The following is a 17,680-nucleotide window of genomic DNA, read 5'->3' on the forward strand; positions in this document are numbered from 1 at the left end:
AAATATATTTCATGGGGAAAAGGCTGCTGAATTTAAGTAGCATGGCAAAATACAATGTTTTGACTGGCTTTCTACAGTTATTTTTTCATAACTTTTAATAATGTGTTTCACTTCTGGTTTATTCAATAAACAGCTCAATCACTTGATACTGAAATCACTCTCAAAATTTATTTCCTTCTATCAGGCATACAAACCAGTTTGTTATTTATAGGATGAATGTTATTATTGTAGGGTTTTCCATGGATGTTGACTGCCCACTACTGACTGATTGCCTGACCCTGGGAAAAACAAGATTACCACGACTCATTTTAAGAGAGTTTTACCAAGAAATTAATAGAATTTATAAAGAAAAAGTGAGAAAACAAATCTAAATTAGTGGATTTCACTTGAGAACTCATTTAGCCTACTTGTTGGGGCTTGGAGGGCGGGGGTTGGTTTGCTTTGGTGTTTTTTAGAAGGTGTTTTAGTATTTAAAAAATACAAAATTTGATTATTTCCCCCTGCCCATGCCTACAAATGCCCTCTGACAAAAGATCTCTGGAGATGAGTGTCTGACCTGCAGCCCAGGGTCTTTCAGCACTCCCAAATCCTCTGGGTCCAAGCCAAGGACAGACACTTTTCCTGCTGCCCAGGATCTCCTTGATGTAAACCTTTCCCCTCATCAGGAAAAATTCCCTTTTAGACATCCTTCACCAGAGGATGCACCCAGCTGCTATCAGGAGCTTTCCCTGGAAGAGTTCACATCACATAACAGCTCCAAGCCTTCATTTCAGCTCCAGCAGCCAAAGGCAAAAAAAAAAAAAAAAAAAAAAAAAAAAAAAAAAAAAAAAAAAAAAAAAAAAAAGACAGAAGTTGGGGTTGTTTTTATCCAGGGAAAATCAGGACATGTCCCTGACATTGAGATGTCTGCCTGACATTCCAGAGAAATCCAGAAACTGTCACGTTTCCACTTGGAGCAAAAGCTTTGTCTTTGCATAACTACTCTTGGATTGGAGGGGTTATTTCAGATCCCTAATTTTATTTTTAGGACCTGTAAAGTTCCACATGTCATAAGCTATAATCACTCTGAGTGTGCTTACAGTAAATTCATGCCGAAGAATGGATGCAATAAGGGAAACTGATCCCACAGAACCCAGGGAAAAAAAGAAAGAAATTACAAGAAAATTAAACAAAGACACTGTTAGAGAGAGAAAAATAAATAACAAAAGCCTTGTAGAATTATATTATCTTTCCTGCTGGAAATATCTCTGCTCGTGTCTAATCTTTTTCATAATAGTTTTGTATTGGTAGATCTCAATCATTTGTTAACACTCTGGTGCAATCAAATCCTTTTTTCCCCCCTCTGTTGTTCTGTGTTGAGAAATTCCAGTTCCTAGGAAATTTCTTCCTCTGGCAGCTAAATTTCAGCAGCGTTAAATTTAATTTCATATAAACTGCTTCAGCATGGTCTACTTATTTCTGTAGATCTTAAATTTGAACTGGTGATGTTATCAAATTTGGTGTGTGAAAAGAAAAAAAAAAATTTTTGGTTTGTTTTGTTTTGGAAAGATCATTCGTTAAAATATTGCATAAAAGAAGTTTTAAGTCTGATCTTTGATAATCTCCTTGAATTTTCTTCCAGCCTGTCTATCCTCCTTTTATTGCACTCCAGCTTATATTTGCTCCAGCTAGTCCTATATCATAATTCTCACAATTTTTCTATCAATTTCTAAATTATACCACCTAAAATTATTCTTTTAAAAGGTTCAAGTTGTAAATATTAAATTTGACCTTAGAGATTTCATTTCGTGAAAAACACAACTGTTAGACTACAAAGTCCAGACTATAGGTTGTACATACTGTAAATAAACTAAAGAGATACAAGCAAATGCACAAATTCTTACCAAATTAGCATCTGAATTAATGTAATCAGAGTTTGTTAATAGGTTATAAAATTCCCAGAGGAAAAGACTGAAACGTTTTTAGACCAAGCTCCCACAGGTACAGAACCACAGTGAACTTTGTATTAGAAACACTTTATGTGTCCATTGTACAGATCTTTTGCAGACTCAGTGATGCAGACTAATATATAAATATCAAGGAAATATAAATATTCCCTTGATATATAAATATCAAGGGAATCTAAAACCACTCCTGATCTCCAAAGCTGAGCCCCCTTTTAATCCCACCCCTGGACAGACACTGTTGGAATGTGTCATTCAAAATTCTTAAAATCACTGCAGTTCATCACTGGACTCTGTTTACTCTGGAATTCTAAAAATATACATAAATCTACCATACACAAGGATTTTTATTTTATTTTTTTTTACCATTTTAATTCTGTTCTAAAGATCATTATTACAGAAGCAGACTGCAGCTAATGATGTTGCAACTGCAGAGGGAGAATTCCAGATAAAGATCTGGAATATTTCCCTTTTCCCTGAGAAAAGGATGGAGCCTCTTTCCATCAGTGCCATTGCAGTTGCAGGTGGTTACAAGACATTAACTCATAAAATAAAGTTTTGGTGTTAGAAGACAGGTGATTTTTTTTTTTTTTTACAAAATTTAAAAAGGTGATCTTTTCTGCTTTGGAAAATGACAGTTTCTGTCACTGGTGGAAATCTTCCAGTCTTCTCTCATGCAAACAGGAAAAGCATCCTGGAAATAAAAAAAAAAAAAAAAAAATTGTTCCCATTTGGGCAAGTTTGCCTTGCTAGTTCCAGTTGCAGAGAGAAGCACGGTGCCTCATCTTTGGCTATGCATGAGCATCATAAACTGCCTGAGGGACTGGCAGGAAGGGGCAGAAACGACAACAGCTCCAGCCATTTTCACATCAGAACACAGCTGTAAGGAGAGATAATAATGATGCCCTCCTTACGCATAACATCCCTGTGTTTGGAGCACTTGGGAAAGGTTTTATCCTTCTCTGGAGAGTGTCAGCCCACAAATCAGGCTGCAGATTACTTTGGGAAGGGGTTGTCTGCTCTTCCAAATTGGACATCTCCCTCTTGCAGGTGAACAACGGGCAAAAAGGAAACACAGAACAAGAGGAAATCAAGATTTGGGTCCTAAAGCTGAGGGCACCGAATGTGAGGGATGAAAAGGGAGCTTTTTTCTATTCTGCTTTTTCTGATTTCTCTCTAATGAGTGAGCAGTGAATTGGCTGAATCCCACTCTGGAAGCACATCCCCACTGCTCTGACACAGGACACATCCAGTATCCCAAAATCAACATGCCAATGTTTGTCTGTTTGCCTTGCAGGAAGCCAAAACTCCTTATCAAGAACATCAAGCTGTCCCATTCCTTATTAAAATTAAATTTTCACTGAAAACACACCCAGTCTGTCAATGCTGGCAGTTAGTTTTTTTAAATTGAAACCGAGAAATCGCAAGATAAAACTACAAAATTATTTTATGTATCAGCCAGGCATCTCCTTTCTTAGCAGAAAGTGCTGAATCCATACCCAGAGCACTTCACTTCAGGAAACACTTTGGGATTTTGGAGCCAGAAAAGCCAGAAATCATGTTCATCCTGGATGGATCCACTGGTCCACCAGGTCCCACCATACTGCCCCACTTTCCCACAGCCCAGCACCTTCACACCCACTCCTGGTGGTGTCAGATTTCCAGAAATACAAGTTTTCCCAAAAGTTCTTGCAGGTGAAGTGCCCTTGTTGAGCAGCACTGTCAGGAAATTCTGAGGCCCTCATAAAATTGCACTTTACAGGCAGGACGGGAACTCCCTCAGTCACTAATTACACACCTTGGATAACTGGTCCCATTTCAAGACTCCCAGTGGAAATTCTTCTGGTACTTTTGTTTTTTCCCAACAACGACAACATTCTTCATTAATTATTTGGATGCATTTGGCATCCACACCAAGATGACTCTGCCAAAGAAAATAGAAACCATTTACACCCTGGATTTCCTTAGTTCTTGTTTAATTTTTGGTTGTGTCTCCTCTCGTGCAACTGTTGTTGGTTTTCAGAGCAAAGCTGGTCTCTGCGCTTTGCATTGAGTAAACACAAGCCTGTCTGCTGGTTCAAAAATCCTGGAGATTTATTAAAAAATAAATTAATTAATTAAAAACCCCAGCAAGTTTAACTTCATTTTTTTAAATAAAACTCAGTTTCTTCTGATCTTCATATGATAATAAACTTTCCTAATATTTTCCATTGAAGATTAATACACTTCTCTAGAAAGTTATATCTAATTTATGTGACTTTAAGGGTCATGCTTTAATAACAATGATGAAACACGATTATTACTTCCTAATGCTGAAATTACAGTTTTTACATTGTAAATTTTTCCTGCTATGCGCCCTGTGGCACTAACATTTTTATCACTCCATGTGTTTCTAGTTTTAAAACCTTTACCCCTGCTGTTTGAAAAATATTTCTCATTTTCGTCCCCTATGGAGTACAGAAATCCCTAAAGGCAAACCATTAGTGATCTTTCTGCCTTTTCCCAAACACTTATTATGATCACCAGTGTTGCTTCCACTGCCTCATTGGCTTTTGGTAAAGTATGCAAATGAGATGTTCAAAATACACACTTTTTGCAACTGTGCAAGTTCATACTGATTTATAAAATGGGAAGGCTATTAAAGTGACTGAAAATGTCAGCAAGATTTATGCATGGGTGACAAATTGTATTGGAAATGCTCATTTTTAACGTGCTGGCCTGGGTTCCTTCTCTTTTTTAAAAAGTATTGGATGTGATACACTTGCTTTAAGGCCATTTGCCCCTCCCATCTCCCCATTTGTTTTAAATGGACTCTGACAGTGGCTTTTTGACCAGGAAAATAAACAAAACTCTTCACATCGATTGTTTTGATCATGGAAAGCAGAAATCATTTCTCTTTTTGCTTATGTTTATCCATGAAAATATTTAGGAAAATGCTTTCACTCCTCCTTTGGGATGAAACACTCATGACCCAGACAGATCCTTCCAGGGAAAAATACCATATGCAAATACAATAAAGACCATTAAAAATAATCAACACGTGCCATCTACAAATAGAACAGCTACTAAATTTGCCAAACATGGATAAGGCAGACACAGAACTAGAAGAAAACCAGCAAAGAACCCCTGTGCTACAATTGCAGGATAAAAGGAAATATGTTATAAATCAATGAAAACACCGCAGAGCATTTCACAATAGCAAGGAAATGATGGAGGAATTTATGAGGGTTCGTTTCAATTTCGGCACTGAAGGCAAAAGGAGCCTTGTCCCTGATGTTAAAGAGAAAAGGTTTAGTCCCATAATCACACATCATATTATCAAATATGAACAGTCAGAAATGGCATAAAGAAAGAAAATCAACAAACTATTGAATGTCTTGAAACACCCATACATAATCTCAGAGGTATAATGAGAAATCCTGCTCTGATACCAACATATTTATAACTTCTGTCAACATGAACCACATTATGTGAGGGTTTAAACACTTTAAAGCATAGCATGTGCTAACAACACCAATATTAAGGGAGAGAAGCTGTGCTTTTGTGATTATTTTCTTCTGTTCCTGTGCACTGGGTTTGGTGCAAATCCGTCTCCTGTGAAAGCTCAGACCAGGGCCTGGGTTTATTCAGAAATCCCAGTGCACAGGGTTTGAGCCACCCAACCCCGTGCCCAAGGTATTTAAGAGCCTCCTGCCAACAGACACCAGAGTTTCAGCAGCATTTAGGGGCACATAAATGCAAGCAGAGCTTTTAATGAGCTGTTCCTCACTTGTTTTTGTTTTTAAAGCTGTACAGTAGTGAACATACCCTGAGAGTTCAGGGCCGTGGTCATTTGGGTACCCACAGCCACCACAGATGCAGTCTCCCTCTCCCCAAACTCAAAATGCTTTAAAAGTTACTCTGCAATCCTTTGCATTGAAAAATTCAATACTGAGAACTTAATTCTACTTTTTATATTCAGATCAGTCAGTACCAGTACCATTATTGCTCTGATTTTCCTAATTAGTTCATTAAGTTGCATAATAATTGGTTTACTGCCACCCACTTTTTATGATGCTAGAACTGTGAAAATAAAATTGATTTAGGGCCTTATTCTGATCTATTATGCTTATTCACTCCCATATCCTGGTGCTTGCTGCAGGTTTTTTTCCCCCTTCATCTTTCAAAGTCTGCATATTTTTCCCTGGTTTCACTTAAAATGCAGCCCATATTCCAGTTTTATATAGGTGGGTTTCAGATGTGCATTTGACAAGTATAAACAAATAACCAAAGCATTTCCAATGGAAAACATCTGTCTCTCACCTTAGGAGGTCAAGATAAAACTCAGTGTGTGACATGCAACGTATGAATTTGAATTTATTTCCATTGTGCTAATGACATATATCAATGCCTTGACAGAAGTAGCTGGCATATTATATTAATGGGGCTCTGTCCTAAAAGTGACACTGGAACATCCAGACAAAAGCAGGAAATGGATGAGAAGAGAGCAACTCTTTGTTGCTAGCTTGAGTAGTGGTTCAGTGTGTGAAAACCTGTCCTCCAACTACATACCCATGCAGTTGTAAAAACGTCCATTCAATGCAGATGCCTGGTGCAATAGGAGAGAGATAAATAAATAGAATTCAGGCTTGGATTTGGGAAAAAATTGACATGATCCAAGATTTCCCCAGAGCTGGATTTATATGGATGGCTGGAAGAGCACTCATTTCTTTCTGGTCCATGATAAATCCATACCCATGTCCTGGTCCTGGGTAGTCACAGCCAGACTGGAGAAGCCATGCAAAGGATGCAGGAGATGTGTTCAGATAAAACCCAAAATTAGTTGGGGACATCAGGATTGGAATGGAAGAGGAAAAGCAGAGGAGTCAACAGGTGAAATAAATTGCTCTTCCATCATTTCTGTTGCTTCCCCGAGAGCAGAAATGCAACAAGGAACACTTCATCTCTTCATCCACAGAACCCCAGAATGGTTTGGATTGGAAAGGACCTTAAAGCTCATCCCATTCCACCCCCTGCCATGGCAGGGACACCTTTCACTATTTCAGGGTGCTTCAAGCCCTGTCCAACCTGGCCTGGAACACTTCCAGGGATTCAGGGCAGCCACAGCTGCTCTGTGCCAGGGCCTGCCCACCCTTACAGTAAAAAAGTCCAGAGTGGAAAATACACAGCAACAGCCAAAAAAAAAAAAAATTAAAAAATGAAAAGAGAAAGAAGAATGAAAAAAATTATATATTTGCTTAGTGCCTGCACATTGGAGACACTTCTGCACACTCCCAAAACCAAAGTTTCCAAAAAAGCCTCCTCCCATCTCCTCCTGTGGAGAAAACCATGGAGTTCCACACCCTGCAGCTCCCAGTGGCCCAATCCATCAGCCCAGCCCCAGGCTGTAGTGGTAGGATGAATAAAACAGAATTGGACAGCAGCTACCAGAGGTTTTCATGAGGTTTTTGCTGCTCTTGGCCTGCTTTTTTATTTTTGGCTGTCGACTTTGCAGCTTTTGGAAACGTGAAACCTGATTTTCCCTCCAACAGCAGCGAGGAAGGGAAATCAGGTTCACGTAGTGGCTGAGTGCACCCCTGTGCATGTGCTTCAAAAGTTAAAAGTTTATTGAGATTGCAAACAGTTTAAATGTTATTGGGGATGCAATATGGTGCATTATACTCCCGTGCTGACCAGATGGCTGCCTTAAACAAACGCCACCAACACTTCCAAGGGAAGTGACACCGGTTTGGAGGTGGCCGAGCCCTCCCTGCCACAAATTCCATTTTCCTCCCAGGTTCCAATCCACAATCACTGCATTAACTGCTCTGGAACATCGACTCCCAAAACTTTTCTGCCAATTGACTGCTGTCCACTCACCCTCAAAATTTTTCTGAGGCAACAAAACACTCGTTTCACCAGGAATTTTGGTAAAAGCTCTTGTGGAGACACAGGTTGGCTCATTTTGACAGGAACCAGTTCTTAAAGCATCTCAGTGAGGATGACTTCAGACTGTTCTTTGAGAACACTTAAAAGATTAAAATTAGAGGTTTATATTAATAGGAAGGAATTCTTCCCTGTCAGGGCAGGCAGGCCCTGGCACAGGTGCCCAGAGCAGCTGTGGCTGCCCCTGGATCCCTGGAAGAGCCCAAGGCCAGGTTGGATGAGGCTTGGAGCACCCTGGGATGGTGGAAGGCGTCCCTGCCTGTGAAACTGATGAACTTTAAGGTCCCTTCAACCCCAAACTTTTCTGGGATTCTATGAAGCACCATCAAACCCATTTTATACACTCATGACAAACCTGAAGCACAATTTTTAAGGGAAAGAGATTCATCCAGTGGCTCTGTGCTGCAGACCAAGTTCTGGAACTTCTCTTCATGCTGAGTGATACTCACCTTCCTATATAGATCCTACTGTTTTCCAGAAAAAGGCTGTGGAGGCAAAGACCAGTTCTCACCATTCCCCTTTCCCTGTTCTCCCAGAATATGATCTCATTTGATGAACGCTTTGTCTCGATGTAAATATTTTCTAACACTGCAATAAGGAATCCATTATAAAAGTGATTGAGATGTTTCGGGTAGTTTTCCTAAAAAGAGATGATTTGCACTTTTTTTTTTTTTCAACTGTACACTTGAAGGGAACTGATGTGAAGTTAGTGCTATAATAAAAATGTAAATAAAATTCATTATAGTTCATAGATTTCCTGATACCATCTTTATTGACTCAATATTACTGAAATACGTAAAAATAAATATAAAAATTATTTTGAGAGTTCATCAGAACACCTTATTTTATCATCATAAAATAATAATGGAAAAATCCCTTCAGGAAAAAAAAAAAAAAAAAGATGACATTTACAATACATGAATTTTCTTATGTTTTCCACAAGTTACATAAAATTAAATGTATATAATTAATGTTCCACTGTTTATGAGCAGCACTGCTTTGCTTTTGCTGCATATAGTGTCTCAAAGCCAAGACATAAAATAGACCCATTGGAGCCAATTTCCCTGCAGGATCACAACATTTTTTATGGTTTCTTGTAACCGTCTAAATCTCAGCACTCGAACGCTGTTTGTCAATGAATCTTTTAGCTTAATTACAAGATGTCACACGTGCTCTGTGACCTGTGTTTGAGGTCAAGGAACATTTATATCTCACTGGAGCAAATGGAGCTGTTAGCACTGAAATGCAGCATTCCTTGTGCTCCAACTGGAGCTGACAGACATCAGGGATTGTTTGGAATCCTCGTTACAAATTGTAATTTACTCCTGGGGTGTAAGTCAGAACGGATCAGCGTGTTCTCAGATTTAGGGACTGGGAGGTTTTTTTTGCCCTCACATCTGTGGGATCACAGAAAAATTTGTGAGGACTCAGCCACGACCCCCTGCCCGAGCAGGGTCAGCTCTGTGGTCCAACCCTGTTGCTGTGTACTTGATCCACTCTTGCCCTGCAAACTTCCAGGGGTGGAAAAACTCCTGTCCTGCTTGATACCCTCATGGGGAAAAAGTTCTCCTGTGCAGTGTGAAGCTCCAGCTTTCCAGGTAGTGCTGGCTGTCCCTCATCTCCCTGCCCAACACAAAGTTCTGAGCAAAGGGAGGTGGTCACAGGTCACATCCCTGCTCCGACTGCCCAGCATCACAGAGGAGAGGAACTGAATGGTTTAGGTTGGAAGGGACCTTAAAACTCATCTCTTCCCACAGGCAGGGACACCTCCCATTATGCCAGGGTGCTCCAAGCTCCATCCAACCTGGCCTTGGGCACTTCCAGGGATCCAGGGGCAGCCACGGCTCCTCTGGGCAACCTGGGCCTCACCACGCTCATAAAAAATGAAGATGCAGCAAGTTCTGCAAACACATTGAGAGTTCCCCCTGCGGCCTCCTCAGGTCACTGATAAAGATGTTATCACCAAAAAAAAAGCCTCAGAGAGGTTCTCTGAGGCTTTTTTTGGTGATAACAGGTTCTGCAGGTTCTGTCACTTCTCACAGACATCTTGGGGTTAGAGCTCCATCCTCCCATGAACTGCTGCCCTCTCTGAGCCTGCTCATCCAGACAGGTTTGGGTGGGTTGGTCTCAGCTCCAGCTGAAAACACACCAACTCCCTCCTAGTCCATATTTGTTGAGTACTGACCCACATTCTCAAATCTGATAGGACAACAAATTTCAGGAAATTTCAGTGAGAAATTAAGATTATGACTTTTCTGTCTTCATAAATAGAATAAGAAGCTTCTACTGCCTGGATAAGTTTAAGGCTGTGACTACAAACATTGTAAACTCCATCAGTCATTCCATGGGTTACATCATATAGGAAAAAGCGTGGTCTTGTGGGCACCAACTCAGCACAGGTTTGGAAACTGGGGAATTCTACTTTTAACATGAATTAGTCATTGTGTGGTCAGCTGAGAAACTCATCTCTGACCAGGCTCTGAGGACATAATCATGGAATTATTTAGGCTGAAAAAGCCCTCCAAGACCATGGAGTCCAAGCTGGGCCCAATCCCCACCTTGTGCCCAGCCCAGAGCACTGAGCCATGCCCAGGCACTCCTTGGACACCTCCAAACCTCCCTGGGCAGCCCCTTCCAATGCTCAGCCTCTCCCTCACTAACAAGGCTCTGATTGAGAACAAAGTGACATTTCCAGGTAGCCTGGGCTTGGCCACCACCACTATCCATGGTCACATCCCTGCTGCGCAGCCTCTGCTTCCCTGCACACCACAAAACAAGCCACCAAAAGTCACCACTCCCGACTGGCAGCCAAGAATCAGAATAATTTTCTTCAGAACTATTCCAAAAAAGCTCCAAAAGTCAAGAACAACACTCTTTCCATTGCTAAAACCTCAGTACAGCTGTAACAATTAACCCAGCCCTGTAATTAACTCTGGGTGCAACTGAAAGAGTCTGACACCAAATCCAGGAAAAAGCATTTTGCTTTTCTACAATGCATAAACAGGCATCTTTCTCTGTGCATTCCTCACTGGATCTTCAAGCCTCTGCCAACTTGATTACACAATTCTTAACTAAATATTTGCCAATTGCAGCTGCGATACTAAGTAGTGCTGCTTGAAAATTCCTTTAGCAAAAAGAAGAAAAACATCATTACAGCACTTTTATTTTAAGTGGCTTTTCTTTTAATGAAAAAAAAAATCCCTTTAAGTGTATTAGATAGCGTGCCGTAATGAATAAGAACTTAAAAATATATATCTACCAATAATTTTATATTTATTGCACTTAATTTAACAAATTATCACACAAACTACATAGGCAGCAGTTTTGCTGTGAAATTATTATACTTAAATGAACTTTTGACAATGTATTAATTACAAGGACATGACCACATTTATTCTGCTGATCCGGTAATTACATGCATTAAAGAAATATTTATTCAGAAACCATGTTGTGTACTTCAAAACAGGCTTTTATTGCCAGGCTACATTTCTTGTATACAAACTGCCTTCTTGCCATTTATGAGCCCTTTTCAAACTTTTACAGGGGGCCAGAAACACTGAGTAAACTCTGGGCTGAAACTTTCTCTGCACATTTGAAAGGACCAGAACCCTCCATCAGACACAGACCTCAGGCTGGATGGAGAGGCTGGGGCAAATCTGCACAGATTTTGTCCCACCTGGGCTTTATTGTGCTGTTTTATGGGGAGAGGAGAAGAAATAGGTTCAATAATCTGCATTTGAGTTGGCACAAGTTAATGTTTGTTTCCTAGATATGAAGGTCATGCAACCTATCATAGCTGTTGTTGTGATCCTAAAAGTGGACAATATTTTCCTTGCTGGATGTGGGGACATCCCTGATAATAAAGAGTTCTGTCATCATCACATTCCTGAGCACCCAATATGCACAGGTGAAATGAGTAATAAGTAAAGGTGAAATGGAAAAGCCAAATTGATCCTCAGATTTTGTTTGCAGTTTGCAGTGCAGCCCTTTGAGTTTCACTCAACATCAAAACCTGTGAATGACTAAAAGAAGAAAACCCAAGACTGAACACCAAAGATCTTATTTCCAAAACTGATTCCAATTTTCCTTCTTAGCCAGTGCACATAAGCACTCAATTTTTCAATTATTTTTTATTAACTTTTAAGGCTATCCAGTTCTGTTATATTTGACAGCCAGTACAAAAATTTGAAATATCCTCACTTGCATTACAATCCTTCCATTAAGAAACAGAGAACATCTTCACAAAAGGAGAATGTTTGTCCAAATAAAACCAACACATTTCTGTCCTTTTCTCTCAATGGATCTTTCATAATGCCAGGAAACATTTATGGAGCCCTCAAGTGATGAGCTGCTCTTGACAGTGAGCAGCAGCCAAAGGTTAGAGTCACCTGATAAAAACCTCTGCATGTTAAAACAATATAATTTTGCTCTATAGTTGTTGTTAATTCTTATTCTATAAACCAGTATTGTTTTTAGCATGTGATTTCTTTCATTTTTAATGGAAGCTTACAGTGCATGTGAGGAAAGGGAAAAATTTGGAATTCTGAATGAACAGCCTTAATTTTCATAACCACCCTAGCCAAAAGAAACAGTTTGTCATAAAGGAAGGGATGTAACCCATTATAATTGGTCTCCCACTATGAAAATAACAAAGCAAAGAAGTAAGGGAAACAGGCACAGCAGCCCAAACATTTTTAAATGTGGGTTTAAGCTCATTAATGGTCTAAATCACTAAATTAATACATGGGGACCTTTCCTACCTGCATGAAAAGATTTACTCTTGCAAACTGGAAGTGCCCAAGGTGGGGTTTGGTCACAGGTTGGACTCAATGACCTTGAAGGGATTTACCAGCCTTAATGATTTAGTGATTCTGAAACTAGTTTGTGTCACTTTTTCCCAGTTTTTAGATATTTAGAGTGGCTGTCATGTACCTGGAATGTCTGATATCTAAGGATGAGGCCAGTCCTTGTTCCTCATCACTTTACAAGAACAACTGCCATGACTGACAAACTGGACACACTATTTTTTTTGTCAGTCTTAAGAGGAACCAACCAAGTCAAACAGGCAACCATGTTTGGTTTGAGGGCAATCCCAGCCCCTCGGACAGGAAAGCAGTGTCATGGTGTGATTTCAGACCTTTTCACTGCTGTAACAAACAGCAATTTTGGGAATAGGATAGCTGCAGCAAGGTGGAAGCTGTGAAAGGTTATGCAAATGCAGGGAATTAGAATTCTATCTCAATGTCATTACATGTGTCTACTTAGATGCACATTTTCTGCTATGTTTAAGTTAAACAAAACACTAAATGACTGTGTAGTATGACATCTCATTAATATGTTTCTATTCACATCTGTGCCTTTAGTATTAAAAAAAAATAGGCTGTTCCAGTGATAAGAGATTAAGTCCTTTAATTAGAAACAAATGACAAATCACTGTTAACCCCATGTGATGCTTTCTCAAACTTCCATCAAATATTCCCCTTAAAACATTATTAAGCACAAGTTCAGCAGATCTACTTCCTAGAAAGTGCTATTTAACAAAACCCAGGCAGGATGTTAATACTGAGGCTGAATTACAGGTTGCCAGAGCATTTCCTGCAAGGGGATTGACAGGGGATCATTTTGTTATGGGGCCACCTCCAGCGTGTTGTGACAACCAGTCATTACACCTCTGAGCACAGCACTCAGCTGTAGGTTTCTACAGGATGCAAATAGCTCCAAATGGGTTCAATTTAGAGACAGCAGATAATGTATCATTCACTTCTTTAAGGTAGAAGCTTTTAATTTTCAAGGAAAAAGAAAGAGGAGTACATTTCGGTCTCTGGGAATAAAGATCTGCTTAACAAAGCCCACCAGAAACGAACAAAAAAAAATAAAATAAATAAATGGAGAGCAGCAATAACTATTATAAAAATAAAAAGCTTAACTTGCTTTTCCCACTTGTCTTGGAGCCCCACAGGCTGTGTTAGCCCAGCATCCCTATTTACTTAGGATGCCACACAACTGCTCATTCCAAATCTGTGCTTTGCAACTGGTGACAAATACTGGGGAGTAAGATTTCCTATTTGCATAGCAACCCTTTCATCTCAAGTAGTCCCTACAGATTTTGCCAAGTACCCACACAGAAGATCAAAATGGAGAGCAATAATTATTGACGACAACTAATTCACGGTACAGGCATGGCAAGTGTTGAAAAAATCAGATTTACCAAAACAACAGCAAAATAAAGAGACAGAAGGTGCCCAACCTGCTCAAAAATGGCCATTTTTGAATCACAAAAAAGGAATCACAAGAAAGAATTTGCTACTTCAAACCACAAACATAGCCCCAGGTATTGCAAGATTACGCATTTTTAGAAGTGCTGACTATGTTGGAAACAAAGACAAAACTCCAGGTATGTAAAAAGCAACAGGTTCACAAAGGTTTTAATGATATGGCCTTCTGTCATCTTGTTCTTGACATGGAAGCTCCAAACACAAAATTTAAAAACAGTGCTATTCTCAAAGTCTACTTCTTTAGGGCAAGACATCTCATATATATATATATAATAACAGGACAGGTTATTTTGTTTAATGTTGATTTTTTTAAAAATTTAAATATGAATACCTGCATAAAGAGAGGTCAGTGGCAAATAAAATCCATTTTCTAGAACTACCTGTCCATCACAGCTTTTAGCCAGTATTCTATACAACTTTAAGGGTTTCTCTGTGTGTTATTTAGGTTTGGTTTGAGGGTTTTTTCCTCATCCACAACACTGTGATTAAACAGAAATGAAAGTCAACATCTGAAAAAGTCAGACAGAAAATGTTTGTGCACTAAAAAATGGTCCAAATATGCAAATATGGGTGTTCTGCAATCTTACTGTAAATACAGTGCAAAAGGGAGGTGACTTGCTAATATATCATATTATGTGATATATTTGAGAGCTGGAAATTTGGTATCGAGTGTATTTTTCTTTGTCTTCAAAGTAGAGGAAGGAATATGCAAATCAAAAGCCAGAGCAAATTAAAGGTACTTTGTAATTGACATTTTAATTATCTTGTTTGGATATTATTCATTTTATTTATTCTCCTAAATGCAAACAATTCTGGACCACTGTATAAATATTATCCCCACTGGAAGCCGTCAGTACCTCTAATAAAAACGTACACTTGCTTGGCTACCAAATCCAATTAAACTTATTCTAAACATACTGTGCTCATTGTAACAATGTATTCCTGAATAACACACAAAAGACTTTGGAAAGAGGGGACAGTTTAAACCAGGCCAGTGAAAAGACATAATTAGAGCTGTGTGGGCTTGGCAAAACCATCTCGACAAACGAGCCCGAGGTTACTTTTGCCAAAGCCCTCCAGGCTCACTGAGGTTTCATTACAGTGAGGAGAGCTTAATTCTGGTAAGTATCAGATATAATAGGATGTAATCAAATATAAAATAACAATAATTAAAAAAAAAAACAAAATAAAAAGACAAGTGGGAAAGAAGAAACTGAGCCCTCCTTAATGAGAGTTAAAATACAAGCATGTATATTTGCTGGCTGTGTTACGAGTGGGTTCAGCCAGTGCAGGTTTGTTTGGGAAGAAGAAAACCTGAAGATGAATTGGTGGGACTAACACAAGCAATTTAGTTTCTGGAAACTCTTTGTCTCAGCTTGGGCTTTGCCTACAAACCTCACAGGGATTTCTGTATCTCCTGATTACCAAACACACCCTCAGGACTTGCTCGCAGGGCAAAGTTACTTGGGGTGGTTTCATCCTTGAGGGGGGTGAACTGCCCTAAAAAGGGGCATGTAAACAACTCCTCCAGCCTTGATTACCCTTGGACAAGAGACCAGAGAATGTTTTGGAAGGGTTTCAAAAGATTTAGAGCTTCAGAGGGAAGTGAGAAGCTCTTGGTGACCTTCCAGGCCTGCACCGAGCAGGAGCACTCCCACCTGTGTGCAAGCAACGTCCCCAACACTGAGCAGCAATCCTGGAAACTGGATTGTCCTTGTGAAAGCTGAACTCTTTCAGTTCAATCTGCTAAAATTAGGCTTGAAACCTGATATTCTGAGCATGAGGCAGGAGCTGGAAAGGTGGAATGTTCTCTCACACCCCCTCGTTTCGGTGGGTGCTGTGTGAAGCCCATTAAAGGTGCATGGGGAACATCACACCCCTTCCATTTGGATGCCTAAATATAGACCTGGGAACCTCAATTTAGCTCAGTTTTGGCTTAGGCTCCAGTTGGAAGTAAAAAAGCAAAACCAGTTGTTAAACCACAACCTTACAAACCAGTAAACTGGGGAGGAAAAAAGGGGAAAAAAGGAAAATAAAGAAAAATAGAATCCTGTGTGGTGCTATTGCAGGGATCAGGAAATCAGGAATCAGTGGGTTTATGGCAATTTCCTTGATTCATTCCACATTTCCTCACTGGACAGAGAATCAAGCAGCCACTGGTGTGAAGGTGTGACCAGTGCCAGCCCACAGCCCTGACACAGGATGGCAATTTGGTGGGGAAGAATGTCCCAGGTACCTCCATCCTCCCAAAAACCACCAGGACAAGCAGATCTGAAGCCATGCCAGCACCAACTTTTGCCCAAATTATGATCCTTATGCACATTCCTGTGGGACAGAGCAATTGCTTCCAACCCTTCAGAGATCACAGGATATTTTGTCATCAGGGACATGTAAGAAAGGCACTCTGTGATCACAGCAATCACTTTGGACAGCCATAATAAAAAATTAATAAATAATAATAATAATAATAATAATAATAATAATAATAATAATAATAATAATAATAATAATTTGATATTTTCATCTTCAAAGCACTTTTAAAACATCTGCTAGCAGATGTCTCCAGCTGCTGGTTAAAGACAATAATTCTAGCCCTGCTGACACTCAGGGTGGCAGGGATTCCTGGGGGGATAACGATGCCATTCCAGTCACACCCAGGCCTCATGGCTGCCATGTGACATTTCCACTGCCAGGCTCCATGGAAGCACGTGGTTCTTCCCCTCATACCAAGAAGAAGGGCAGGAATCAACATTTTGGTGCTCTCAGACCTCCCTCACTCTCCATCCCAGCAGGAAATACTGCACTGGGAAAGTGTCATAATTTTGAGGGAGCAGAGGAGAATTCAAGAATGAATTTTTGGATTTTTAATGTATTTTTTCTTTAAATTTGAATTAGGATTTGCAATATGCCAGGACTTATTTTCCCATGCAGTCTCACCTAGGTCCCAGGTGGAATGTTGAATTGAAATCAGATGCATGAACTACCCCTCACCACCGCTTTACCTCTCATCCATGAGCTCGTGGATGGGAAATTTGCAAATTAGAGTCATGACCTGCCTGTGAACGCATTTTAAATTTTATTATCACAGCTCTATGCAACCCTGGCCTTCCCTTTGAAGTTAATTAATAGTTCAGGGTTTACAAACTCCTTTACTTGTCTATCTCAAAACCAGCTATTTATTTTTAGGGAAACCAGTGCCTGGTTTCCCTAAAAATCTGGACAACCCCTCCACCTGCAAGGAATGCAAGGATGTCTCTCAAGCATTCTGTGCCAAAGTAAGGCCCACAGATTTCTGTGAGAGCACACATTTGTGTACAGAAATGTAAATTTTAGTTCTAAACACTATTTTTTTGGACCTGAATCTTAAATCTCTTGAATTCAGATGAAATATCTCCCTGGAAGCCAAGTCTCCAACAGGGATATTGCTTCCAACCATCACCTTCCCCAGCCCTGATGTGGCTCCACCACCTCCCCTCACATTCAGTTCCCATCCTGGCATGTAAAATAACCTGATTTTTAGAAAAAAATAATTACTTA

General features: G+C 39.8%; 1 long non-coding RNA gene across 1 annotated transcript in view; it reads left to right on the top strand.

The window, feature by feature from the left end:
- The first annotated feature begins 567 nt into the window (after nucleotides 1-567).
- Nucleotides 568-17,680, top strand: part of LOC139593445 (uncharacterized) — a 34,465-nt gene continuing 17,352 nt past the window's right edge. The window contains exon 1 of the long non-coding RNA XR_011680301.1: nucleotides 568-851. This is a non-coding gene — a long non-coding RNA (uncharacterized lncRNA). The remainder of the gene's footprint in view (nucleotides 852-17,680) is intronic.

This window comes from Agelaius tricolor, unplaced genomic scaffold (assembly GCF_023055355.1).
Source record: "Agelaius tricolor isolate 1412-34295 unplaced genomic scaffold, bAgeTri1.0.p SCAF_10, whole genome shotgun sequence".
Taxonomy (NCBI): Eukaryota; Metazoa; Chordata; class Aves; order Passeriformes; family Icteridae; genus Agelaius; species Agelaius tricolor.